This window comes from Equus przewalskii, chromosome 5 (assembly GCF_037783145.1).
Source record: "Equus przewalskii isolate Varuska chromosome 5, EquPr2, whole genome shotgun sequence".
NCBI lineage: Eukaryota > Metazoa > Chordata > Mammalia > Perissodactyla > Equidae > Equus > Equus przewalskii.
In genome coordinates, this window is record NC_091835.1 from 34,238,620 (window position 1) to 34,264,967 (window position 26,348).

At 48.6% G+C, this 26,348-nt stretch overlaps 1 protein-coding gene across 4 annotated transcripts in view; it reads left to right on the plus strand.

Moving 5' to 3' along the window:
* NTF3 (neurotrophin 3) overlaps positions 1-26,348 on the plus strand; it is a 67,020-nt gene that overhangs the window by 35,510 nt on the left and 5,162 nt on the right. Inside the window, exon 1 of one of the 4 annotated variants that reach the window (XM_008513916.2) lies at positions 11,312-11,806. The exons of the other annotated variants lie outside the window; for them this stretch is intronic. The gene's annotated coding sequence lies outside the window, so the exon portion shown is untranslated. Of the gene's footprint in view, positions 1-11,311; positions 11,807-26,348 lie in introns of those variants that run through there. 4 annotated transcript variants of the gene reach the window in all.

The window sequence follows — 26,348 nt, forward strand, 5'->3', positions numbered from 1 at the left end:
GAAAGAGATCCCAGCAGTGATCTGCGTCTAACTCATTTTCGTAGTGTTCCCACGGGTGGTGATGACAGAACTGGGGTGACATGGAGGATTTTTTGGAAGAGGTTTCACTATAGTTCACCTCATTCGAACGTCAGAAGACTGGAGAGTGGTGCGTAGGGCATCCCTCGGGATGCCTACTCCAAGACGGTATCAGACCAGCCTTGGATGCTGCCTCCAGACTGGGAAGGTGTTGTTTTCAGAACAGCAACCTCAGGGAACATTCTTTGAGCAAATCAAACCCTTAACATCATAAAGTCACATATCCTGAGATACCAATAACTTCAAAATGCCTTTCTCAAGTTACATATGTAAAATATATATATATTACTTCCTGTCCTGCTGATATGCAGTGAAAAGAGCAGCTGAGTAGATCTCTTCCAGGTGGCTTCAAATTCTCTTTGGACTTTGCTTTGTTTATCCAAATGTGGGTACTTCATACCCAAGGTTACTCAAGGATGTTGTGTCCTTTCTTCTGGAGTGACAGGGACAGGATCTGGAACATTGCATCAGGTCAAGATTCAGTTTAATTGAATAAATACATATTGATCACCTAAGTGTGTGCTAGGCAATATGGGGATAGTGAAAGGTGTGAAATGTGGTCCCTGCCCTTATACAGCTTAACAACTGTCATGAGGGATAAAGAAATACACAAAGGACAGGCAAAACAGAAGATCATCCAAATGCCCTGGGAGTTGGAAGGAGGCAGGTCCCAAAAGGCTTCGTGGAGGCGGCAGGAAAGGCAGCATTCGAGGTCTGTCTTGCCCCAGGACTCGAGAGGGCCAGGCAGGGATGGTTTTGGGTGAAGCAGCAGGACTGACAGGTGGAAGGAACCGCCAGAGTGAGGCTGTGGAGATAAAGAGCCCTGGAGGGTATGAGTTGTTATGAGGATAGATTTCTATAAGGGACATCTCCTAAGAGACAGGACTCTTTCTTTTGCTGAGGTTAGGTTTTAGAAGCAGAAGTCTGGTGCATATAGGTTCTAGAATGAATCCAGTGTGGGATCTTACAGGTCTGTGGAACGCCTGGATAGCTGCATGCTGACTCAGTTCTCTTTCCATTATGCAACGCCTCTTGGATACCAACTTGCTGTGAAAACTTGGTCAAGCTACTGCCTCTCTCTGGACCTCAGTTTTCACACTTGTAAAATGAATAGGTTGAATTAGCCCATGCTAAGTCTGACACCTATGATTTTGTGATGATAATGAAAGATGATAGAAGCACATTATTTGTTTATTTATTTGTCTGTCACGTCTCTTTGTCATGGGAGTGGGAGCAACGCGGTGTCCATTTCCGCATGAAAGTAGAAGTCAGGGGTCCAGTTCTGGGCTTGGCCTGAGCTGTCCTTGTCTGTTTTTTGCACAGGCACAGGTGGACAGCACAGCTACTCCTCCTCATCTGGGAGGCCCCAACGGATTCTGTATTTCAGGGCCACCAACTTGGAACTTCAGCTCAATTCAGCAAATGCATGTTGACCAGCTCCTGTGCTGGGGTCGTGTGGGGTAGAGATTCCTGGCCATCTCCAGGCACACAGACATAGAGGAAGCAGTGCTTCCCAGACCTGGGGCATATTAGACTCCTCGTGGAGGATATTTTTTTTAATATCAATTCCTGGGCCCCATCCCTTGATGATGTTGATTCAGTGAGGCTGGGATAGAGCCTGAGAATCTGTACCATTAACTGCTCCCAGATGATTGCGATGCTGGGCCAAGTTTAGCGAGCTCTGATCTAAGGATGATTTTCAACCATCACTACTCAGAAAGACCACATTCTACCGTATTTGTGTTTATTTGAATTTATTGAATATTTTTGGTTTTTGTCCTATGTGCTGGATATAGACATCTGTGTCCCAGGGTAGGGGTTGGAGATGGAGAATATACGCTAGAATATGGCAAGACCTCCACTTCCGTGTGCCTGCACAGCTTACAGCCTCCTTAGTAAGGCAGGTCATTCCCATGTGAAATGATGTCATCGTTATTATCGTCACCATTCTCTTTAGTATTCATTTAAGGCTCACGTTCTATCACTTGAAATTGAAAAGAGCCCCCTAAGGTGGACAGGTCAGGTGTTATTATCTCTTTTTTCCAGATGTGAAGACTGAGGCTCAGAGAGATGAAGCCATATGTCCAAGTCCATAGAAGTAGCAAGTGTAAGAGCCGGGGCTCCAAACTAGACTCTTGCCCTCAGTTCCGTGTGCCCCCTGCTCCATGCTAAATGAGAAGAGTCCCTTCTCCCCAGGCAGTGAATTCTGGAGCTGGGAGAGGCCTGTGTGGGCGGGGGTCCCTGGGGACAGCTTAATGGAGAGCTGGATTCAAGGTGGCGGAGAACGCTGGCTGGAGCCTGTTCCCGGGAGCAGGACAGCTGACACACCATTGATCTGGAATGAGCCTGCTGCCGAGAATGACAGCTTTTCATGTCTGCACGCTCAGGTAGTAACGCCATGACAACGTGTGTTTATGTTATTTCATCTGCACAGAATTCACGTGAGGCAGAAAGAAGACAGTTTATTACCCAGAGTTTACCACGTAGGAAAATTAGGGTCGAAAGTAGGACTATTCCAACGTGAATGGAACTAGTGCTTATTGAATGCCTTCTGTGTGCCAGGCAGTACGCACAGTGGGCATATATCATGAAGTGCCTCGTTCATTCCCCGTAACTGCTCTGTGAGGTAGGCATCACTAGCCTGATCTTACAGTTGGGAAAACTGTGGCTTACAGAAATTACGATTTACTCACAGTCAGACCGCTCGGAGATGGCAGAGCAAGCCTTCGAGTGCAGATCTGTCTGACTTCCCAGTCCAGCCCCTTTCTTCAAAGCCCTTACTGCACAGCTCCCCTAGAGGAACTGGATCTCCTGTGTCCCAGGCCAGTGACCCTACAAACTGCTCCATCAAAGGAAGCACGCAGTGGCAGCCCTGGCAAAGGCTCGGCATTTATCTGACACCAGCTTCCGTGTTTAACTAATAGGAACCACGCACCAGGAGTGGCTACTCAAGAAACATTTCCACAAGAAACTTCTCTTCTTAACCCCCTCTGGAGTCTCAGAGAGGTGGCAGGAGTTGCTCAAGACCATCCAACTTGTAAGTGGTAGAGCCAGGACTAAAAGGCCACTCTCGTGACTCAGCTGTCCTTGTACCATACATGGCTCAACGTCTCTGAAGAACGGTGAGCATTCAGATGCGTCCCGAGGCCAAGCTAGACAGAAGCGGGGCTGGAGGAGATGTGTGCGCGTCATCGGGCTATGCTGCTGTCTGCGGGCCGAGCTGCCTCCAGCCTATCCCAGGGCCGTTGATACTGGAGCTTTACACATGGATTGTGTCTCAGTATCACACGCAGTGTGCTCTTCCCGAAAGGCTGGCCCGGCTCTGTTCAGCTGTGGCCCAGGGTGACATGCGCCATGGTGAGGGCAGCTCTTGGCGTTCTACTTCAGCGCTGCCCCCAGTGTCTCCACGGAACCAGGGCCTGTCCCATTTTGTGCAGTGGAGCTCTAAAGCCAGCCTGCAAGGATAATGCCGGAAGAATGTACTGCCAGCCCCAAGAGTGTCTTTTATGACAACTTCTTTTTCCCTCATAATTCTTCTGACAAACTCTCCTTTTGATCCAGACTTTCCTAGGCATGGATTCATTCCAGAAGTGACGTGTGTGTGCACACAGACATGCTTGAGGGGGATCCAGGGAATGGGATAAGAGGGGAAATGGGAACTATGAATCTGCTCAAATGTGGTAGAGAAATCGATCCAGAAAGCAGTGACTACTCACCTAAATGCTTTCTTTTTTTTGCCTTGGGTAGAGTCTCCTGTTCAAACTTGAACATGAAAATTCCTCCACTTCAGAATGAACAGGCGAGAAATGCCGCAGGTTGGGATTTCCCAGGAGGACTGGCAGCCGTCGGCCCTGGGACCAACTCGGGGACCTGAACTCTCTGTACTTGTGATTTTTGTTCATGGGAAGAATGGGAGAAGGGAGAGAGCACCAGGAATCTACACTACTAGAAGTTGTCCCCGTGCCCGTGTAGGGTGGGGACTTACCGAGCCCCTTTGGGAGCATTGGGAAGAAAATTAGGAAGAGCTGGTCCTGACATTTGGGTTCTTTGGTCTTCATCAGACCTTTCGCTCTATCCTTCATAACTTCAGGATGAGAGTGACAGCATTGCTTTCAAAGAGAAGAGTTTGCTCTCCCTGATGTAGACATCCTAGCGCCTGGGAGGAAGAGGTCTTCCATGTGGGGTGGGCCTTCCTCCATCTGTAACTGACCTATTCTTATGCCATATTCCCTTGAGCGTCTTCTGTGATTTAGTTGACCTATTGAGGGCTACAAAGTTGTCACAGAAGCAGCACAAAATTTATATGTAACTGGGTGCATAAAAGCCAGTTTCTGCTCAACCATTAACTGGCTGTATGACATTGGGTAGCTCACCTTAGCTCCCTGGGCCTTCGTTTCTTCATCTGCAAAATGACAGTTGAAGGGTTAGGGGATCTCCAAGGCCCTCAGAATGCTCAAATCCTGCTCTTCTCTGATTGCTGTTTTTGAAATGTGCCATCATGTTAAAGTATGTACCTGGAGAGATCCCCCAGGTGAGCATTGGCCTTGTGTTTATCTGAGAGGTCTGGTCATTTGGTCAGGCCCTGGTCACCTGCAGCTGCTAGTGGCTTTGACTCACTCAGAAGAGCGGAATTCTGAATTGGCCATTTTCTTCTCCAAGGGATTCTGGCCAAATGCCAGATTCTTCCCTCTCTGGCCTCCCACCCCTCCTCAAATGGTTGCGTCTAAAAAGATTCTTTTGATGCATCCTGCTAGACCTGTCCATTAATCTTGCTTCTTTCAAACCTGCACATGATGAACGTCCATCCCTGAATTCAGACAGTTAGAGATGAGGTATGTTTCACTGTTCAATTACCAAATCGGAGAGAATTTATTTCCCAGCGCGCGGGAGCAGAGGGATAAACAGGCTGGTCCTTATTCCCAGCCTCTCCTGTTCTCTTCTCTCCCTGCCTAGAATTCCCTTTGTCCCACCATCCTCTCCGCTGGATTTATCGTGCTGTATACCTCCTACACTCTTGAAGGTGGAGAGATGAATCATTTCCATTCCACTTTCCCAAGCTCCGCCGTAAAGCCACTGCGCCTGCTCCACTCCCCACCTCCCCGCGCCTGCCCCTCCACCCCCATGGTTTTCCCTCTGATGAGATTTCCTCTCTAAGGGAATATTTTGGTCCTGTTCTCTGTTCCCAAACAAATTCCCCTGGTCCTTTCAATCTGGTTTCAATCAACATAATCACAGTCTGTTCAGTGATATCAACTTTGCCTTGATTTGTTCCTGTAACTCGCGCTGTGTCCTCCACCTCTCGGGCTGTTTTACATATACACTCAAATACATATATGTGTGCGTATACTACATGTAATGTATGTATGTCCTATATTGAAACAGAGATACATTTTCCATCACGCCTGTAATTTCTTTTCCTCTTTCTCCAAGTCAGTATCTTAACGCATATCACCTAAACTGGATTCATTTTGAGAACCCTAAGAGTTCTTTTTACCTTTTAAGAACAGCTATCTAAATCTGGGTTTAAAACTAGTGATAAACTGAGAGCAGACTTCTTGTATCCCGTCATAAATCTCGTCCACGTGATGGAGGAGTAAAGAGTGAGATGAGCAGTTTGCTTCTCCACACCTCGCCAATGCCACAAAGTGTGTTCACATCCTGTTACAAGTCCTTTCCTTTATCTGGAAGAGAAGATAGGAGGGAAGCTCTGACACATGGAGGCCACAGAAGACAAATGAATATGAGTTCAGAAATGGCAACTGAGTGGTAGAATCTCCATATACTCACCACGTGCTGAATTCCACTAGCCCAGTAAACACGCTGCCCTGGTTGTGCCAGGATATAGGGAAGCAGGACACTATTCTGAGTGGTAGTGAAGGCCCCCACAGCCTGTTGGGTCATTAAAATGCATCCCCTCAGTGCAAAGTTGGATACCACCTAGAACACAGAAGTCAATTGAATTGCTGAATGGATTTGTATCATTACATACAAATCTATAACAGACAAGTCACGGCTTTTAATTAATCGCCAGAGTCAGACACTTAAGAGAGAAGAGTTTTTTGTGAATTCTGAAAATTTAGCTTTACACATTCAGAGCCACAGTCTGGAGGAATCAGAGCCACTTTCCCAAAACAGCAGGCTAGGAAGGGAGGGTTTGGAGGGAAAGCAACAGAGCTCAGACCTGCTCCATGCATGGGGACCGGATGTGTGGAGTCCTAGAGAAAGAGAGGACTGCCTTGGAGGGATCACCGTGGGGGGTCGTGACTGTCAGGTAGCGTGCAGCGTGTGGGGAAACCGCACATCTTCACTCAGCTCCAGGCTGTGGGTGAGCACAGCACTGGGTGAGATTTTATGAGTCTAGAACTAACCCTGACCAGTAAGGCAAAATGTGGAAACATCGGCCACGCCTTCCTTGAAGATCACAAATCTTGTTGAATATAATGTCTCATCCACATTTAAAAATGTAGAAAAATACTTTTTGAACCATGCATTTTTCAACTCTTCATTTTTTTTTTTAATTTGAGATAATTTTTGACTCATGGTATCCATGTTTTTTTAGTCAGCCATGTCTTTGGTTTAGTGAGAGTCCCTCTATTTAAAAGTATAACAGCAGAACGAGAGGGACCCCATTTCCTTTTCATACTCTTACTGTTTCACCAGTTCATGCTAAGAGAGACTTTTGGCGTAGAGGTTTTCATGGGAAAGAACCATACGGTTGGGATTCCTCCCCTTTTCTGCCGTGGGGACAAGATCCCTTTCTTATCTCCCTTGAGAGCAGGGAGCTGGGTTCAGCCACAGGCTCCAGGAGGGAGCGGCTAGTACCTCCCAGTATTGCAGCAGGCAAACGCCCCACCCTGAAGAACGCCTGAGTCCTGTGTCAGGGTCCGGTCCGGGCGCCGAGGCGGAAGCGGTGGCCATGTTCCTGGGGCATTCCGCCTGGAGCCCCGCTGACCTGAGCGAACCGTCTGTGCGGTTCCTGTTGATAAATCTCTCTGCCTCCTCAGCTTCCTTTGGCTGCAGGACAGGGGCCATGCCCTCCTCGTTACTTCTTGTCCCCGGACGACGGGGGTGCCCTGCCTTCTCCAGGTCCCGGGTGCAGCGGCTGGAGAAGGGGGACCGGGGGGCCATAAATGGCTTTCGACACTGTCCTTCCTTCCCCTGCCGCTGCCTCCCTGTACCTGCCCAGCAGTGCTGAGACCAGAGGACCTAGGATTTTATTCCCTCAGCTACAAAGTCCGAATGCACTCTCTGGGCCACCACCCAGCCTGCAGCTTTCTCCACAATAAAATACTGATTGTCGGAGGAGTATGCAGCCCAGATGACTTCTGATAAAGTCTATTATTTTGAAACACAAAACGTGTGTCTCTCAAATGCTGGTGTTCACAGAAGCTGGACATGCTGTCAGCACCTGCTCTGAGTGCCTTCCTTTCCCCACCCTTCCTTCTGGCAATACAAGTTGCCCTTCGCTTCCTCCATTACTGGTCTCCTCTTGTTTCCCCTATTACTAGATCTTGCAATTGACATTTTACATAGTTTAGTCATCCACAGTATGGTTGTTTTGAGAAACATGGACTCGCTTACCTTAAGGTCTTTTTTGGCACTAAAAATTCCTCTGGCTTTTATAGACTGTTTCACGGGCTATTAACGTGGAGCAGACTGCCTTTGGAAACAGCAATCCACAAGAGTTCGGGACACCTGGATCCATACTCCCCCTTGTGTTGTCGACCAGAGAGTCACCTTAGATACATCACTTTCCTTGTTGGGCCTCAGTTTCCTCACGTCACACGGAAGCACTGTGTGAGTTCGGCAAACTCTAATATAATAATCTATTGAAATGGATAAAGTAATACTGAAACACAGACACATGATCAGGGAAGTCTCTGCTTCCTGGAGGAAGGTAGAAAGTGGGCTTTAGGCATCCTTGGTCAGTGATAGGAGGCCTGGGAGAGACAGGGAAATCGACTCGCCAGCGCACTGCAGAGTCCCAGCATTCTGGTGTTCCCACCAAGAACATACCAGAGGAAAAGGGACTGATGCAGCAGGAAGAAGGTTGGGTGGCCAGCAGGAGGCACACCAGTGCAGAGGGCGTGGACTGCTGGGGGCACCGGGCCCTTCCCAGAGGCCGTTCAGGAGGCAGCTTCAGTGTCGTCTGTTCGTGTGTGCATCTTCTTCTGTGGCCATGCTTTCAGGGCACTCTTCTGTGGGGACAAGGAAGGGGGTCTGGGTGGGGGCGGTGAATACAGTCAGAACTCTCCATGAAGAGGCAGTGAGGAGAGGGGAGGCCTCAGCACGGAGACTGGAATTTGTTCCCTGGGGATATATTTCTGAATCTCTGTAGAATGCAAGGATCGCTCTCTTGGCAGGGAAGTCTCTGCTTCCTGGAGGAAGGTAGAAAGTGGGCTTTAGGCATCCTTGGTCAGTGATAGGAGGCCTGGGAGAGACAGGGAAATCGACTCGCCAGCGCACTGCAGAATCCCAGCATTCTGATGCGGAAACGTCTGCTGTCCGAGACAGAAGACAGGCCTGGGGCCCTGGGAACATTGTCTGCATGCTGTCAATTTTTACCTGCTTTCATTTTGGTAATGTGCTGTCTGGGATCCTGTCGAGGAAGCGTATTTGATAAGAGGTATATTATTTGGCTAATGGTAAGTTTGCCATCTATACATAATCAGGCTCTAAAGAAGATTTGGGTTTTTTTTTTATTTATTAATGGGAATAATTTGAAATTTCTGCACACAGACTTTCCCTACATGGAATGAGTAAGAATCCCAAGACAGTGTTGGTGAAGAGGGAGTTGGGAGTCAGTGTGGTGGGAAGGGAACGCACGATGGGGCCTGTGTGTACATCAGTACTCAGGAGAAAGAACAGGAGTCAGGATGGGGACCCTGCGCCATCTCTGCCGCTCACGGGTGTTTGCCACTGGCCACATCATTTAACCTTCCTAAGGTTCAGTTTTCTTCAATTTAAAATGAAGAATAGGTTGGTCCTTATATCTCATTGTGCTGCTGTAATGATCAATTCAAAAATATACAGAACAGTGTAAACATTAGCGTGTCAAACCTTCACCCCCTGGATGAAGGGGGTCAAAAGTGAAAAGAAAAGAAAAGAATAAAGGAAAAATAAAGTGAGGAAAGTTTACACAGGTAGAATCAGTTAAAAAAATGCTAGGAATAATTATGCTGAGATATGGGACCCACCACTGCCGCCATCCTTGCTTTTCCCCTCCAGTGTTACTTACTCTCTCTCTCTCTTTCTGGATCAGTTCTTCTGTCACTGCCTTTTGAACCTGCCTCGGGTCTGGGGAAGCACTGATGTCCCATGATGCCGAGGGACTGAGCAGTTTTCAAGGCTGGCTTGACCACCATGGCTGGCCTCTTTTCCCATTTGCTCCTGCCTTTTCCTCCCTGGGCCCAGGGTTCCTCAGAGGCTGATGCTAAGGGAGAAAGCCACGGCGGTGAGAAGTGGCAGGATTGGGGGCCGTAGACTGCCAGGAATTGGTCTCAGAGTTCGCCTGTTGCTTTCTGTTCTGGAGAATCAGGGCCCTCAGATTTCTATGTTGATGGTTGTTTTAATTTACCCCCAGAGCTGTTATTCAATGACTTTCTTAAGGGCAAAAAAAAATTTCTCAAGTCTCAGTTTTCTTTGGGCCAGGAGAGCACCCTCCCTGAGGTTTACTTGTAAGATATATATATTCTTAGGAGGTTCCAGCAGAATTCCTATTATTTAGTTCAAAAACAACCCCCTCTCCCCTAAGTGGTCTTGTTAAAGACATGAGCCTAAACTTAAGCCTCAGACTCACATGCTTCTTTTTGTCACTGTGAGGGAGTTAAGCCTTCTTTCTCATACCTTTTGGCTGCCCAACTCTTCCCATATCCTTGTACATCTCCTGGGAGTAAATTCTTTTTGATCCATGCACATAACTGTGCAACTCACATGCTAGGCACTGGGCTGCAGAGATGGATGAGATGTGGGTCTGCCCTCAGGAACAGTGAGATCCAGCAGTCACCTGGAGCTGCACAAGCCCCTGAGCTAGTTGGAGGCCCTCCCTGGGCCTTACCAGCCTGGACGTGGCCTTCACAGCAACGGCTCAGGGGCATTCCGCCCAGCCCTAGTCTCACCTTCACACGTCCTGTCGGGTGCTGGCTCCCGCTGGCTTTTATTTGCAGGTTCTCTAGTCTTGCGCATTCTCTCCTATCCTAAGAATTCCTAATCTAATCCTGATTCCACCAGAGCCGTAGGGCCAGGAGGCCTTGTTGGGGGCTTGATGGTCTACTGTGGGTGGAGTGTGAAAGAGAGGAGGCTCAGGTCGCGAGGAGCCTCTGACTTCTGCGCAAGTCCCTTCCCATTGTAGTGCAGGTGTCCTTCTCTACGCACCAGAGAGCTGCCTTCCTCTCCCGGCTCCTTCCAGGGAGACAACTGTGCCACTTCTGGGCAGCGGACTGGCACTGCTGGCATGAAATTTTTTTATTTTCCTCTTCGGTGTCTGAATCCTTTCTTTGCAGTTGCTAACACTGTTTTGTTTGAGAGATCACCCATGTCTTCCCTCATCTCCCAGGACATCCAGAAACTTCTTCCCTCCACCCTCACATAAGCATCCTCAACTAGTCCACCACAGTCACTTCAGCCACTGTCTTGCTTTTGACTCTGAGTGAGTATCTTTAAAGGGCGCAGGTCCAGCAGGGGCCAGTGGAGAAGAGTGAGCAGGAAAGGGAAAACTAACAATAAGGCCACCAGGACACAGTCCTAAGTGGTCATGCTTCTTAAGACATTCATCCCTTTGACCCAGCGGCTTTGTTTATTGAGTACCTACTAGGAGCCAGGCACCATTGCAAGTGCTAGGGACCCCAAAACATAGAAAGCACTTACAGTCTGGGGAAGGGGACAGACAAGTAAAAGGATGGTTATGAAAGAATCAGGATTGCGACAAAGAGAAGTCAGCCAGGTGGGAGCAGGGGTGGGGTGTTGCTGGCCAAAGGGGTAGCTGGGAATCGTCTCAGAGGCAAGAGAGCACACAGTGTGTCTGCAGAATTGCAGCCCCTCCCTGTGCTGGCGAGCATGATGTGAGAGGAGAACTGGTGAGAGATGAGGCTGGCGAGAGAGACGCCCAAGAGTCAGACGGTGAAGGGCCTCGTGCCAGGCTGAGGAATGTTGGCTTTATCTTGAAGGTTAAAGAAAAGAACAGAAAGTTCTCCAGCTGGGGAGTGACCCAGCTAGGCTTAACTTTAGAAAGATCATTTTATGCCAGCCTGGAGGAGAAACGGTAGGGAGGCTGGGAGCGAGAAAGAGCAGGATTTCAGAAGGCATCTAAGAGTCTGTTGAAGTGATCCAGGAAGAGAGGCAGCCTGGGCCATAGGAGAAGGGGTGGACAGTGAGAGGTCTGAGGAGGCAGAATCTTGGTGGAATTAAAGATGAATCTAATACAGGACAGGGAAGCGTGGGGGCACACTCTGTGAACCCTGGTGCCCTTTCCTGGAAGCAGGCATGGGAGGCAGAGGAGGAGCAGGGTTTAGGGGAATTGGTGATTCAGTTTTGGATATTTTGGCCTTAAGGTGGCCTTAAAATAGTGAAGGGGAGATGTCCAGTCGGCAGTGGGATCTCCATTCAGGACTGAGGTCTGTGTGGAGACGTGGATGTGAAAGTTATCCACATAGACCTGGCGCATGAGATCGCACCATCATCAGCACAGATGGGAAGAGAAAAACGGGATTTTCACTGAAAGAGTGAAAAGGTAAGTCCTGGTGGTGCTTAGATGAAACTGGGAGAGAGGACTGTCACAGAGGCTGGAGGAGGGAGACCCGGGAGGGGAAGGAAGGAAGGGCTGCCATGCACCTGTCTGATTTTAAAATGAGGAACTCAGGGGAGTCCTAGGGGGGCTGCTTCATGAGGGACCTGGTGCTGGTGCTGAGGAGGGGAGGAGAGAATTCTGTCTGTTGTGAGCGATTGAGGAAATGGAGGTAATGCATGCGGATGCCCTTCTCCGAAGCTGGTCTGGGACCAGGTAGTCATCCTGTGAGGAGGACAACTATTTTCTTTTCTGTTTTTAAGGTTGGTGACACCTGAGCACTATATACCGAGGGGAGGAAACCTATCGAGAGGGGCGGGTTGGAGATAGGGCTGGGATGGGGCCCTTAGGAAACAGGAGGGAGGGAGTGGGACCAGTGTGTCAGTGTAGGGCCTGTTAGAGAGGGGTGTGACAAGGATGACCCACCCACTGGGAGGAAACCACGGCTGTTCTCAGGGTGAGCACTCGTCCTGGTTGCCCCAGGGCAGTCTGCTGTGCCACCGTCATCCCCAACAGATGGTAAATGGTGCTCCCTTCACTTTCTGAAGTGTACTGGTTTGAGTGATAAAGGCTCTGGTCACTTCGGTTTATGCATTTAAGTAGATTTATGGGGGGTAGAGAGGTGAGGAGTTCCTACCTGAGGGACTCTTGTGTTGCTTTTTTTCTGAGAATTAGGAGGCAAGATTTTCTGTGTTCTAAGAGACTTCAGGAGATAAGTGCACTTTTGAAAGCGCTGTTGTGAGGAATGTAAGAAAGACCTGACATGGGAATAAAAGCAACAAATTGTTGATCTACAGCAAGGGCTGGGCTGAACCTGGGAACATAAATTCGCTTGGCACCAAAGAGCGTGTATGCGTGTTTCCTCCTTCTCAGCAGTCTGAGTGTCAGCCAGGAGAAATGGATGCTTGAATGGATCTGAGGTTGGGGACGTGCAGGGCAGATGTGACCAGAGGGTAGGAGAGTGGCTGCAGTGAGGGACCATGGAAATAACTCACACCAATTGTCAGCTTTGTACAGGAAGACATTTATTGCAGCATTATTTATGAGAGTGGAGAATTGGAAATAATAAATTTCCTACAGATGGGGTATAACCCAGTAAATTATAGCACATTCCTATGATGGAATATTATGTAGCCATCAAAATTTTGTTTATGTAGAATTTTAATATGATGGGAGAAGGCTTAGGTTATAAGATTAAGTAAGAAAGTCACAGAATGATGTATATTAAACAACCTCAGCTATGTAATGCATAGAAAAACTTTGCATGTGTTTAAAAAAAGGCTGGACATAAATATTCCATAATGATACTTGTGGGAGCTGGTAGATTTCTTTATATATTTTTGTATTTTTAGATGTTCTTCAGTGTGCTCTTCTTACTTTGATGATAAGGAAAAGAACCTCTCTACAGAGATTTATTTAAGGAAAATATTCTTTAAATGTAAAAAAAGGGTGCATGCGACCACAGTTTAATTTGGTCTCCTCAGAAAGCCATTGTAAATGAAAACCAGTGGTCTCCTTCTCCCGTGCACAGGACTCCACCAGCATGGCCTGGGGTTTGAGAACAGGGCTTCTGGTGTCAGACATGCCTGGGTTTGAATCCCAGCTCTGCCACTAATCTTAGCTGTACTGTGCAATGTGGCCATGGTGTGGTCCAGGGTGCTACTTGCTCTTGGGCTTGGCCTCTTTGTTTACGAAATAGAGAGAATAATACACACCCTCAGGCTCTTTACATCCCCAAACCCAAAAAGCTCTGAAAACCCAGAGTCATTTCTTAAGGTTACAGCTGATTCATTTGGCTGCAAAATATGGCCTGAATTGACATAATCTTTGTCTCACTTAAGTGAGTATTGATAATTTTGCAGCAGAAATATTAACTCGTTTAATGACAGGGTGCTGCCCCAGGCCCTTTGAGAGTATTCATTAATGTTCAGTAGTACACAGGACTCAGATGAGAGACTGAACTGCGGGACCTGCCTCAGAGGCTATTGCAGTGTTCAATCAGATGGTGATTGCAGAGTTCTCAAGGATGTTAGCGATCCTCGTTATTGATACTGTAATTGTTCTTGAGCCTTCTTTAAGTACAGAGTGCATGATTTCTCTGCGTCCTCTCTTTCTTCCAATCCCTTCCTTATTGGGATCTTTGAGAAGAAGACTCAAGTGTCATTCCCTGTGGGAACCTGGGTTGACATTATCTAGGACACGGGAATGGAAAAATGGGAACTTCCAGCCTCTTTGCTTCTTCCACATTTCTAGCTTCCTGAAGAATAAGCCACAGCGAATAATGTACGTTAACACGGGTACCCAGACAGTTGAAGAGCTAATTGAAGAATAAGTCTTACTCCCTTGGTGAAGAATTTAACCTCAAAGCACGTGTGTTCATTGTGGAATTGTCATATATTTACAGCACAGTTGCTCTGCATTAAAGGTGTACTTTGCTTTAAGCTAAACTAGTCCACAAAATAAATGTTTTAAATTGAAGAGTGATTATTTACTGCTTTTCATAGGAATTCACCATAAGATATTTTATTGCAAATCCTCCTAGTATCTTTAAAATATAATTCAATTCACAAAAATTTGATTTGCACTCAACCTTTTCAGAAGCCTAAGTAGAGTACAAACTGAGGTCATTACTTCTTTTTCTTGGATGAGTAGGCACTTTATAAATTCTGTTAGTGTGGCATTAGCCAACTACATTATTAATACCACCAAGGGGAATTAAAATGCATCATGTTATAGGATCAAAAGTTCCACATTCTGAATCAAAGCCAGTATATTTCCAGACCCTTCAGTCTGACCACAGTTGGCAGCAGTCCCCGCCCCTCAGCCATGGGACTCACCCACCTTGGGGTGGGAGTCACTCTCTGCTCCCACGGATCTCTGCAGCCCCATCACTCTGCGGGAGTGGTTTTCCTTCAGGCCATCAACGTAGAATCACAGAGCCCCAGGTCTGGAAGGAAGCTTTTTGCAATCCTCTCTATTAGATCCAGTTAATCTGGTCATTTAGACTGCATGCCTGGAAACTTACTACAGCGTTCTTTCTAGTAAGCCGAAATAGATCTCCCTTTAAATAGACGGCTCTAATGCTTTGCAGATTGGTCCAGGGGCAGGAGAGCTAATGTGTTGGCCAGAAATGACTGCCTATTATAAAGTCTCCAACCTTTTCCACTTCAGTTCATCAGGCCCTTCTTGGCCCCCCTCCTGCACGCCCAGCACAGTGTTAGGACACATTCCTGCACATTCTTGGGTTCCGACTTATCCTCCGTATTAATCCATTCATTAGTACCAAATTGCAGGGTTCCTTGCCAAGCCCATCAAGCATAATTGGAGCTTCTGAAGTCCTCAGTCGCATTAGTTCAGTGGTCTCATTAGTCCCCACGCATCATCCAAACCCATCATCAAACGTGTTTCCTTCATTATTGTTCTCATTTTCTTAATACGGGTATTGTTGAGAAAGATTGCTTTTAACACTCACTTTTGCTTAACCTGTTGTTTGATCTCCAGGAAACAATAAATCTTCAGACTAAATAGAACCAAAATCGGGGGAGGGGAGGAAAAGAAGGGCTTAGAAAACAGTAGGTACAGAACTTGGGCCAATGACAGGTCCCATCTCATCTCCAAGAGAACGCTCTTGCAACCAGAGGTGGCCCAGCTTTGGAAGCGATCCCCATTCTATGGTGCATCACAGATACGGTGAGCCTAGGGGGAAGCGCAGGCTGCAGGGGGCAGCCATTGAGGCTCTCCCAAAGTTCACAGATGGATGAAAGATCCCCACTTCCTGGGCGATCGCAGCATGTGGTCCTTCCCCTGGACACGGTAAGACTTTGGTAACAGAGTGGGTAATCTTTGAGAAAGAGTGTAGGGTCAGCAGTCGGGGAGCAGGGGTTCTGGTTCTCGTTTGACCTCTAGTTGTGACAGCGTTGAGCCCATCACTCACCTACTCTATGCCCTAAATTTCTCAGCTTGGATAGCAATGCCCTCTCCTTATAATTTTCCTAACTCCATCTCCACCAGAAAATCTAGAGCCAGTGGGACATAAGTTTTAAATGGCAGACTTTGGCATATTGTAGGTGCTCAATGTATCACCCCTCCTTCCTTTGAGAGAATTCATGGTTCTGCCACGTCCCCGGATGTGTTTCTCTGCCTGAGACCCTCGTGTCTGTTTTGGAAAGCCTTGAGCCCTTGATCTGGCCCCAGGGTCTCCTGTTTTCCCCACTTGGTCCTGCTGGCACTTGTTAAATTAAGGGGTTGCCTTGCTGCCTGTTTTGGGGGGCCTCGGCTTGCTCTCCAGACTGCCCACAGGGGCGTGAAGCCTTTAAGTACGGTTATGCTTTTGAGGAAGGGGAGCTACACGCGGTTTTCAGGCTCCCTTGACCAATTTGAAGTCATCTTCAGCCCTTTCAGCTCAACTTCTCCAAGCTGCAGAAACTCACCTTTTCTCTGTCTTTTTGGAACCCACAAAAAGTAGAGTGAAGCTGCACAATGCGTTTTTTAAGAGTCAAGCTCAATCATCCGAAGATGCATCAGAGGGGGCTGGATGCAGGCGGGTGCGTGGGGTGGAGAGCAGGCAGGGAGCGATGGAAGGTCTGTTTGCATCTGCAGAAGGAGCATTGGAAGTTATGTTGGAATAATCTCTTCCGCCTTTATTTACCACGGTGGGTAGCCACGGGAGGAGGGGGTGGGAAAGGAAGACAATAGAAGCTGTGTTGCCTTGCCGTGGAAGCATGCTCCAAGCAAATAATGTGGCAAGCTCAGTGAGAGCACTGCTCAGTTAGGCCCAGCTCATAAGGAGGGTCTCCCTGCAGCTGTCCGCGACGGCGGGCGGCCGGCTGGAGCGAAGGCAAGCCCACTCTGGGGCACCCAGGAGGCAAATCTGCAGGAATCCTAAGTGGGAATTGACCTGGGAGGGAAAGCACAGCGTGTGCCAGCCTGATCCAAAGCCATGCTTCTGGACTTGAGGGCTCAGGAGGGGCTTGGTGGGCCGCTCTGGGGAGAAGCAGTGTGCAGAGACCACGGAGGAGGTGACCAGAAAAGGGAGTGCAGACATTTCGTGCAGAGTGACCGACATATGGAACGTGTTAGCCGGCAGGGTTACAGGCTGGAGGAGCTCCTAGACTTTTTCAGGGTGGGATGGGGGAGGGGGAAGCCTTCAGAAACGCAAGGAGGTTTCTAAACAAAAGGAATTTGAGAAGGGTTGGAAAAATAATGAGAAATGCAAACTTGACCCAGAGTTTCTCCTTCTATTTCCCAGGCCTCTCCCTGGCTTGTCCTTACATGTTTCCAATTCATAGGGACCCACGAAGGCCACTGGAGCCGTGTGCCTGACTTCAAATGAGCAGAGCTGGTGGGGCGTGTGTGTGAGGGGGTGGTACGTAGGACCCCCAGAGCCATCTGTCTGTCACTCTTCCGTGTCCAAGAGGACCAGAGAGAGAGCATCAAGCCAGAGCCTCGTTTTAGACGCCCTGTGGGTAGGCAGACTGCTAGCACTGGAGTGATGCGGGATGATTCACTCTGATTCCCTCACTTTATAGAAGAGCAAACTGATGCCCGGGAGGACGGAAGAAAAGCTCGTCCAAGGTCTCCCTCTGACTAACGGGGACAGCTAGGAGGAGCAGCCAGCCTCTGGACCCCGCTGAACCTTGGGTTTTCTCCCCTTCTCAGCATCCCTCTCCTGACATACCACACAGATGTGCACACACACGCACACACAGACACACTCACACACATTCACACACATACAGACACACTTACACACAGTCTGGCGCACACACTACCTGGCCTACTTCCCCATGGCACTTGTGTTGGTTGGAATTGCTCCTTTTCCCGGCCTCTCATGGCAGAGTGCTGCTGGCCATTGCCCCCGACCACTCCTGGGACAAGGTACAAATGGCCTGTGCATCATGGCCTGTTTCGTGGACCTTTGCATCGCTGCCAGGAATCACTTTCTGAAACCGAATGCTCATGCCTCATGCTTTCCCACGGTGCCTGGCCCGTGGCTGTCCACGCTGTCTGCAGAGCCAGCACATCCATCTCCCTGGCCGGCAGGAAGGAAATGGAAGCTGGCAGCGGGATTTCGCTAGCTCCGGGGAGAGTGGCAGGGGGGAGTGGGTTCTAACATGGGTCTAAGTGCAGACCCTTCTGGGACTACAGTAGTGGTGGCTTTGGGGGAGGGCATTCTCCCCCACTCCCCCTGTTTTTCCCCAGAAGGTCAAAAAGCCACCTGTCCAGGGGCCTTTAACTCAGCTGAAACCCTCTGTTCAAGAAAGACTTGCCTGCCTCTCCTCCTCCGTCCCTCCCTGTCTCTCTCTCTCTCTCTCTCTCTCACACACACACACACACACACACACACACACAGTCACTCACCATGAAGTCTTAAAGAGTAGAGAGTGGCTTCACGCCTCTGCTTTGCCCCTTGGCAGCCGGCCCGCTGGCACCGCAGCTCCTTACCAAGAGCACCTTCAGGTGGTTGACGCCTCCAGGGGACTTTCCCACTCCTGTGCTCCAGCCTCAAGAAGTTAGTACACCTCAGTAATTATCCTGGAGCTTCATCTTAGATCCACCCTCCAGGAATTTACCCAGACTCTTCTGAGCAAATTTAATGCCCTGTCATCATTGACACTTAAAGATGACACCCCTAACCCGAACTCTCTGTAGGGTTTCCAGCCCTAGGTGTTTGCTTAGCTTTTGCTGTGTAACAAATCTCCCCAAACTTGGTGGCATAAAACTATAGCTATTTTTTCATTTCTTTATGATTTTGTGGGTCAGGAATTTGGGTGGAGCTGTGTTGGGTGATTCTTTGGTGCCGTGCGGCTTGACAGAGGTCACTTGGTGGTATTTAATTGACTGATGGGCTTGCATGGATTAACCAGGCCAGCTTCACTTGCCAGCCTTGGCAGGGCTGACGGGAAGACCTGGGGAGCCCCTCCAGCGTGGTGGCCTCGGGACTGTCAGACAACTCACACGGCCGCTCGGGGCTCCAATAGGCGGAAACTGCATGGCCTCTTATAGCCTAGCCTTGGAGGTCACAGTATTGCTTCCACTATACTGGATGGGTCAAAATAACCACAAACTCCCCAAGACAAGTGGAGGGCACGTAGACACCACCTCCAGATGGGAGGAGCATCAAAAATCAGCAGCCCTGTTCTAAACTAGCAACGTGCTTGTGCACAAAATCTTGCCCCAGTGTATTTTCTGGATAGACCCTCTTGTAGAGTAATGAATTTACCCACCTGTGCTGTCTGACATATGGAGAGAGACTCGATTTGTCTTAAATGTCCTCTCTCAGGCGTCCAGGGATGTCTCCCTAGGCCAGTGGCCGGCGACTGCCCTGCAGTCCTGCCACCTCCAGCTTTTCCTCCTGAGAGAATGTGCAGCCACACTCAGTGCTCAGCATCCTTAGAGTCACAATGGCAGTTGGCTGGAATGGAGAGAAGCTCTTCTGAAACAGATGAGTGTTCAAACATAATGGAAAGCACTGCTCTTGAGGGCACTGAGGAACAGGGAGCAAAGGAATTTGAAAGCCATCAGGTTGGAGGCAAAGTCATCCAGAGTGGTGGCAAGATGAAAGATAGAAAGGAAAATGTATGAAATTCCAAAGCCCTTGAGGGATGTGGATGTTACAGATGACGGTGCTGATGCTACACAGATATTTGTAAAAGGAAGAAGGGAAGGATTCTGCCTCCATGGGCTACCTCTTAGGCTAGCTCAGGCTACAGGAGCCCCAGCCATCTCATAGTGTATTGGTAAACGTGCCATGTTGGTCAGGCTCACGTGGGATCCCTATGTCTTCTAGAGAAGCCCTGCAGGCAGATGAGCTCTGTGGGCAGGTTCCCCTCCTGTTCTTAAATATACTGCTCTGTAGCAGAGGGCTGGTCCTCTGGGGAGCTGGGTTCTAGTTCTGGCTCTTCCACTAATTTCTTGCTTCATTCCAGGCAGGTCACATTCCCGCCATAGCCTTCCCATTACAGGAGAATCCTAGTATGTTAGGATGCTAGTGCCCGCCTCTGCGTAGCTTCAAAGGGACACAGAGAAACAGGGAGGCCCATAAAATGAGACTGGTAATGAGAATTATTTGATCTAGTGAAGAAATAACTCAAGGATGGCAGAGAGTAATAGAAGCATGGAGTATTCTAGCTAGAAAGCACCTTTGGGACTCTTTAGTTCAAGAATTCTTCTCCTAGAATCACTGGGCTTTAGGGAGTCTGTGAACTGCCTTGAGATTTTTTTGCAAAAGTTTTCTCTTATGTTAGTATGTGTGTTTTTTAGGGGAAAGATTCTTCAGCTTTTATCACATGTTAAAAAGGGTCGAAGATCCAAAAATGGTTCAGAACCACTGCCTTAGTCCATGAGCATTATGAGCATTATGTGATTCTTAACCAGGAGGGATCAGGTCCCCCAGATGGTATGTGGAAAAGTGTGAGTGCCTTTTTTCGGTTGTCACAATGACTGGGGGACACGATTGATATTTAGTAGATGGGAGCCAGAGCTTCATGTGTGCGGGACAAAACTGAACAATGAGGGGCAGTCCTGTCCCGAGTCGCAGTAGCACGGAGAAACAGCGTTAGGGGTGGAGACCCCTAGAGCAGCAGCGATCCTCCCGTGGCCACAAAGCTGGCTGGTGGCAGAGTTGGTTTTTATTCACAAATTGGAGCAGGAGGTGTGCTGAGAGTCCACGTCATTTTGTCTCTCCTTACCAACCGCGAATCAACTCAAATCTATGAAAACCACGTAATCAGAAATCTGTCTCACCTCCGAAAATCTCTCCGTTTTCAAAAAGGATCCCAGCGTTCTTGGTCTTCTTTGCCATCCCATAAGGAAAGAGGAGAGGAATAGTTTACATTTGGAGGAACTAAAGCGTAGATAAATGAGCCCATTAGCCCCATGTTACGTAGACATGCTTTCCAGCCACTTGAATTGGTGATGCCAGCTGTACACTGTGAAATGTCCTCTTTCCACTTCAGAGCACCAGTCTTGGTTGTCTCTTTCCGTCAAAAAGGAAAGCAGCATTAACACATCAGCATGGTGCTCGCTGCTAGTTCACTGCAGGCAGGTGGCAGGTGCCTTAGACTCTCTGGAGTGTAATGGGAGGTATTACTGGTAAGACCTGTGGGACCACACAGACAGGGGTTTGAATCCTGGCTCTGCCTCTCAATTGATGTATGATCTCAGACAAAATGACTTAATCCCTCTGAGCCTCAGTTTCCTCAGCTGAAAAGTGGAGAGAATATCGTCTCTGTGAGGATTCATTGAGGTAATCCACGTGAAGTGTCCCACAAAATCTCTAGCATATGGCACGGCTCAGTAAGTGCTAGCTGTTATTAGAAACGATGATTATTACTGTGTCTGTGATTAAACACAGTTTTGGGCTCAGAGTGTTGGTGCCAAAATTTCTTCCAGAGGACAAGCTTCTGGTTGCTTTTTCGTCTCTCTCAGCTGCCCAGAACGAGAGTCAGTAGACTGTTTGGGACTGGAATCATGACGTTTATGAAGTGCCTACCACGTACTCCAGTTTGGGTGGAAGATTGATTTTCTTTTTGTGTGCACATCCCAGCATCCCTTCAGGTGTTGGGGAGAGGAGGCTCAGAAAAGCACACATAGACGTCTCTCCTGCCTCAGTTTCCTGGTCTGTGAGAGTGTTCAGGTGAATGATGGTGGCCAGGGTGAGCAGAAGGGAGAGACGCCCAGCAGCGTGGCAGGAAGCCTTGGCCCTTGGAGTCTTCAGACATCGTGGTTTCCTGGAAAGGAGATCCAGACCAAATACAGCCACGGCCCGTTTGCCAATCCCTTGTCCTCATGAAAGAAGGTTGGCTGTATCTGACTCAGGCCTGATCGCCAAGCCTGGAGGAGGAAGGCTGCCATCTGACCACACTTACCGCGGCCATGTCTCTGAGGGCCAAACCATTATGGTTTGAGCTGATCCCGGCCTTGCTGCTGCTGCTCTGGTTGATGCACAGTCAAGGTTTGGGCGTTGCCAAGCCAGCTGTGGTCTTGGTTCGGAAGAGGCATCAGAGTGGATGGAAGTCATGCTTTGGGATTCCCCTTAGCCTCCAGTTCTCAAGATAAAACCAACTGCTTTATTCTGCCACTTTGAGACCCATTCTCAGCTGGGTAAACAAGATACATATCATCATCACCATTACTTATTATAATTATTAAACATCAATTACTCAGCAGTCCCTACTTTGTAATAATATTAACTTACAGCTATATAGCACTTCGCAGGTAATGCATATGCTTGACACATAAACCCACTGCAAACATGAGGCATAAATCCAAAACAGAAAAGTTGACTTGGGGCAGTCATTCCGATGCTGAGAGTTTAACACCAGCTGTACCCCCAACCCTCTGTGTAACTGTAGCAGCCCTCCCTTGTGTGATTTCACATTTGGAAAGTGGAGTTAACCTAGCTGCAGAAAATAAACCGAAATCACGTCTTAGAATATTAAATGATACAATAATTTGGAAGTAAGCTGACTGTCACCCATCCTCGTCTTGGGGGGGCTATAGGGTGTGTGCATGTGTGTGCACCCGTGCACAAGCCCATGCATGCACACCTTCATGCACGTGGTGGATGAGCATTAGTGCCCCGAACAAAGAATCTAAATTTACTAGATAAATACCATAATGGCCAGTAGCTGTATTGACAAATTTTCTCCGCAGATGCTTCCTTGTCCACCCTCTGGCCATGAAATGAGAGTTTGCAGTATGCAAAGGATGAAGTAAATCTGAGTTTCCTGGGGCTTGTGTCAGCATACCAAGCTCCTTTCAGATCTCTTTGCCAAGACGGGGCCAAGACAGAGGGTTCCTTGGCCTGGGGCATCGCTGTACCACCTTCCTCCTGGAGCTGCTGGTTCACGTTGTTTTGACATGCGCCATACCTTCGTCTTTCACTGCCTCAGGCCACAGGAGGGTGTGCTTTGAACAATGTAAAGTTGCTGTCCCAACAGCTATGCAAAGCCAACTCACAGCTTTCGACTTCCCTCTCAGCGCACTGAGCTTGTTTCTGGACAGAGACTCCTTGTCGGTTCAGAGGTCTCTATTTCTCATTGTCTGGCCTCTAAGAGGGACCCGTTTCAGAAATGCCTTTCTGAAGGAGGCGAGTCAACCTTCTGAGTTTCTCTATTTCATTTTGTTTCATCCTGGAATATGCCTCCCCTGTTGACGGTGTGCCTTGTTTCTGCTGGGAGGCCGGCATCTCCTGAAAATTGAGGACCTGGTCCTTCTCCAGATCTGGGGCCAAGGGTTGTCCATGTCAGTCGGTCTCAGAACCCTGAGTTACTTAAGCTCTAAAGAGGAACTATGCAGAATGAGGAATTTTTAAAGAAGATAGGAATCATCTGCCTGCCTCTGCTCTTGCCGGTTTGGACTGCGTAGATGCAGACCTGCCCAGGGGCTAGGGGTCCTCCAAGGAGGTGCCACCAAATCTGGCACAGAGAGGGCGGCCCTCCCTGCTCGAGATCACTCCTCACTTTTGGTTTGGAGGAATTTCAAGCATGCTCATCAGCATCTTTTGGTGACTCGCTCCCTGCCCCCAGATCTATTGCTTGCCCTCTTTAAAGCTCAATTTATGTATTTGTGTGCTTCCTAAGACAGGGACTGTGATAGTTGCCACCACTCCAGAGGTGTGCTAAGAGTGAACGAGGCGGGTTTTAGAAAAGCGCATAGGGGAGACGGTGCCGTGGAAACGCGCACAGCCCTGTTCATGTGAGTTCATTTCTCATTTACTCCTTGTAGCCATTCCAAGTCACTCCTTCCCTTCATCCTTTTACAAGCATTTCCCTCCCGTGTTGGTTTTGGATTCATCTTGCCCCCAGTGAGTTAACCTACATGTTTCCAGTTTGAATCTCACATGCTGTTTCCAGGTTGCCCCCCCCGCCCCGGGCGCTGGGGAATAATTGGTCTGTCCTCAGCGCCGTTTGCAGCACCTTCCCTTTGAACGTCATCTGTGCCTTTTAATTAATCTGCCGCTTTTTCCTCTCTCCTGCTTCCGGATCATTAATAAAGAGATTAACCAAAACCAGACCAATCCCCAGTGCAGGCTCCGCCAGGATCTCTCTCTCCCAGCTCCCAGCCGTGTTATGGGTCAGAACATCTTCATGTGGCCCCACAGACTAATTTTAAGGCCTCAAGACCTGTGTTCAGAACAAAGCCAGTTTGCATTAATTTTGCAATTAAGATACGGGGAACAAGTTTTGCCAGTCTTTATGGCCTTCCTTTAATATTTCCACCACGTTCCTTCCCCTTGTGTCATTCTACTTTACATCTGTTGCTTTCCCAACTCTCTCCCTTTCCATTCCCTGAACAAGATATTAGCGTTATCTGGCAGGATGTGGTCTTCTGAGCCCTTAGCACTAGTCAGAGACCATGTCATAGCTGCAGAAATTCTCCAAAGAATTAGGCCCGTCTGGATGCAGCTGGACTGTGTCCTCGTTAACCCCAGCCAGAGAATGCATTTGCCTCCAGAGGATGTGGCTGGACCAGAAATAACAAAATCTCTTGAATTTGCATATTTAAAACTTGGCAAATTAAAAAAATGGCTCCACATTGGATCTGATGCCTTCTCCCTGAGGAAAGCTAGAACAGAGGCTTTATGCCTCCTCTGTAAGTCCCCCTGGTTTCCAGGGCTGGTGCCAAACCCAGGGCTTGAGGAGGTATGTCCGGTGCTGTGTCCACTACAACACATGGCCTCTGCAGGGACGGCTGACCTGCAGAGGGCCTGACCTCAGAGAACAGCAGGCCCAGGAGGGACAGGAGTCAGCTGAATTTTGTTTCTTTTCATGGGGACAGTTCCCGAGGGCATATGGGGAGGAGGGGACAGGAGTGGTGGCTGCAAGTCCCTGGAGATGCTGCCTGGATCTGAGGCTTCGTGGAGGGGGTGGTGCTTAACCTGCAGGGTGGCAGCTGTCCTGGCTCCAGGCTTGGAACTGGAGCTTCCTCTGGGCTCTTTGAGAGCAGGGACAGACAGAGAGACAGCACAATATAATTGTTAAGAGCATCAACTCTGGAGCCAGACTGGTCAAACCCTGGCTCTGCTGCTTGTTAGCCAGTTCCTAAACCATGTGGTGCCTCGTCTGAAATGGGAAATGGAAGCAGCTACCTCAGAGGAGTCGTCATCAAGATTAAAGATTTAATGTATGTCAGTCCCTGGCACATAGCGTTTTTGTTCTTGGTGCTCCCCCTCTCACCAGGCTAAAAATTTACCCCGCACACGTGCAGTAAGCGATGGTACATGGCCTGGAGGAGGTGCTCCTGTGTCAGGGAGCCAGGCCTGGAGAGCTCAGTTGGAACTCAGGGGGTACAGCCCCCATCTCTTTATGTGACAGGACAGGCACGGGTGCCTGCTAGGGGCTCAGGTCCTGTGCCACTCTCCAGCCCAGCTTCCTTTTCCATTTCAGCTGCTTCCCGAATACCCGAAAACGCTATGTGTGTATTGTAAACTGAGCCAAAAAGGAGGAATCAGAAATTGCTCTCTTTTGAGTATTTTGAGGGATGGTGAAACCTTGTAGGAATGTTGCTCCAGGGACTGAGAAAACACCATATGTGGGAAAGCATTTCTAAGTGAGGGAAATAGCATATGCAAGTTGGTCAGGATCTGGAAAACTCTGAGCAGGGGAAACGGGCACTGGGGAGAGGGTAGGAAGGGGTTTTACTGAGGTCTTTAACAGGTCTTTTTCCAATTATAGCCAAGAAGAGCCTGGGGACCATGGCCTACTTCAGAGCCAGGGCCTGTATTTTCTTTGGGAAAAGAAGGCAGAGTTGATTGGCTTCCAAACCAGGCTTAGCAGAAGGCCATACAGGACCTCAGGCCAGTGTCTTGGGTGGGTCTTGATCGTAGTAGGCACTCATTCAACAAATAGACATTGAGACTCTGCAACAGTCCAGCCTTGTGCTAGGCATCAGGCACGTGTGGATGAAAAAGACATGGCCCCATCATCAAAGAGGGGACATAGTGACAATGAGAACACAATAGGTCAGTTGCTTAAATGAGAGTCTTTATAAACTACAGTGACCACCAGAGAAGGAGCATGAAAGTCTCTCTCAACTGGAGAATTCACTGGTGTGCCTTGCCTGGGTCGAGCTGGCACTGCCTATCCTTTTTCACCACCGCACTCCAGGAAACCAGTTCTCTGGTACCTTCCATGTGTTCACAGAGGGCAGGCGTTCATCATCTCTGCTGTCACAGATAATTCAGGTTCACGTTCACTGAACATTTCCAGTGTATCACTATGTGCCAAATACTGTGCTAAGTGCTTTCGTATAGATTTCATTATTTACACCCACAATAATCATGATTACGCACAAGCCACATGGTTTTTGTTGCACTTAAGAACTGAGTGTCCTCCATCACCCTCAGCCGAGATTTAGCAGTCTGACCTTACACAACTCACCTTGCCACCACTCCAGGCCTCGGTTTCCTTATTTCTAAAAAGGAAGAGGTCTTGTAGAGTCTTTTGCAGCTTTAAACGTCTGTGTTTTGGCAAGTTCTACTAGC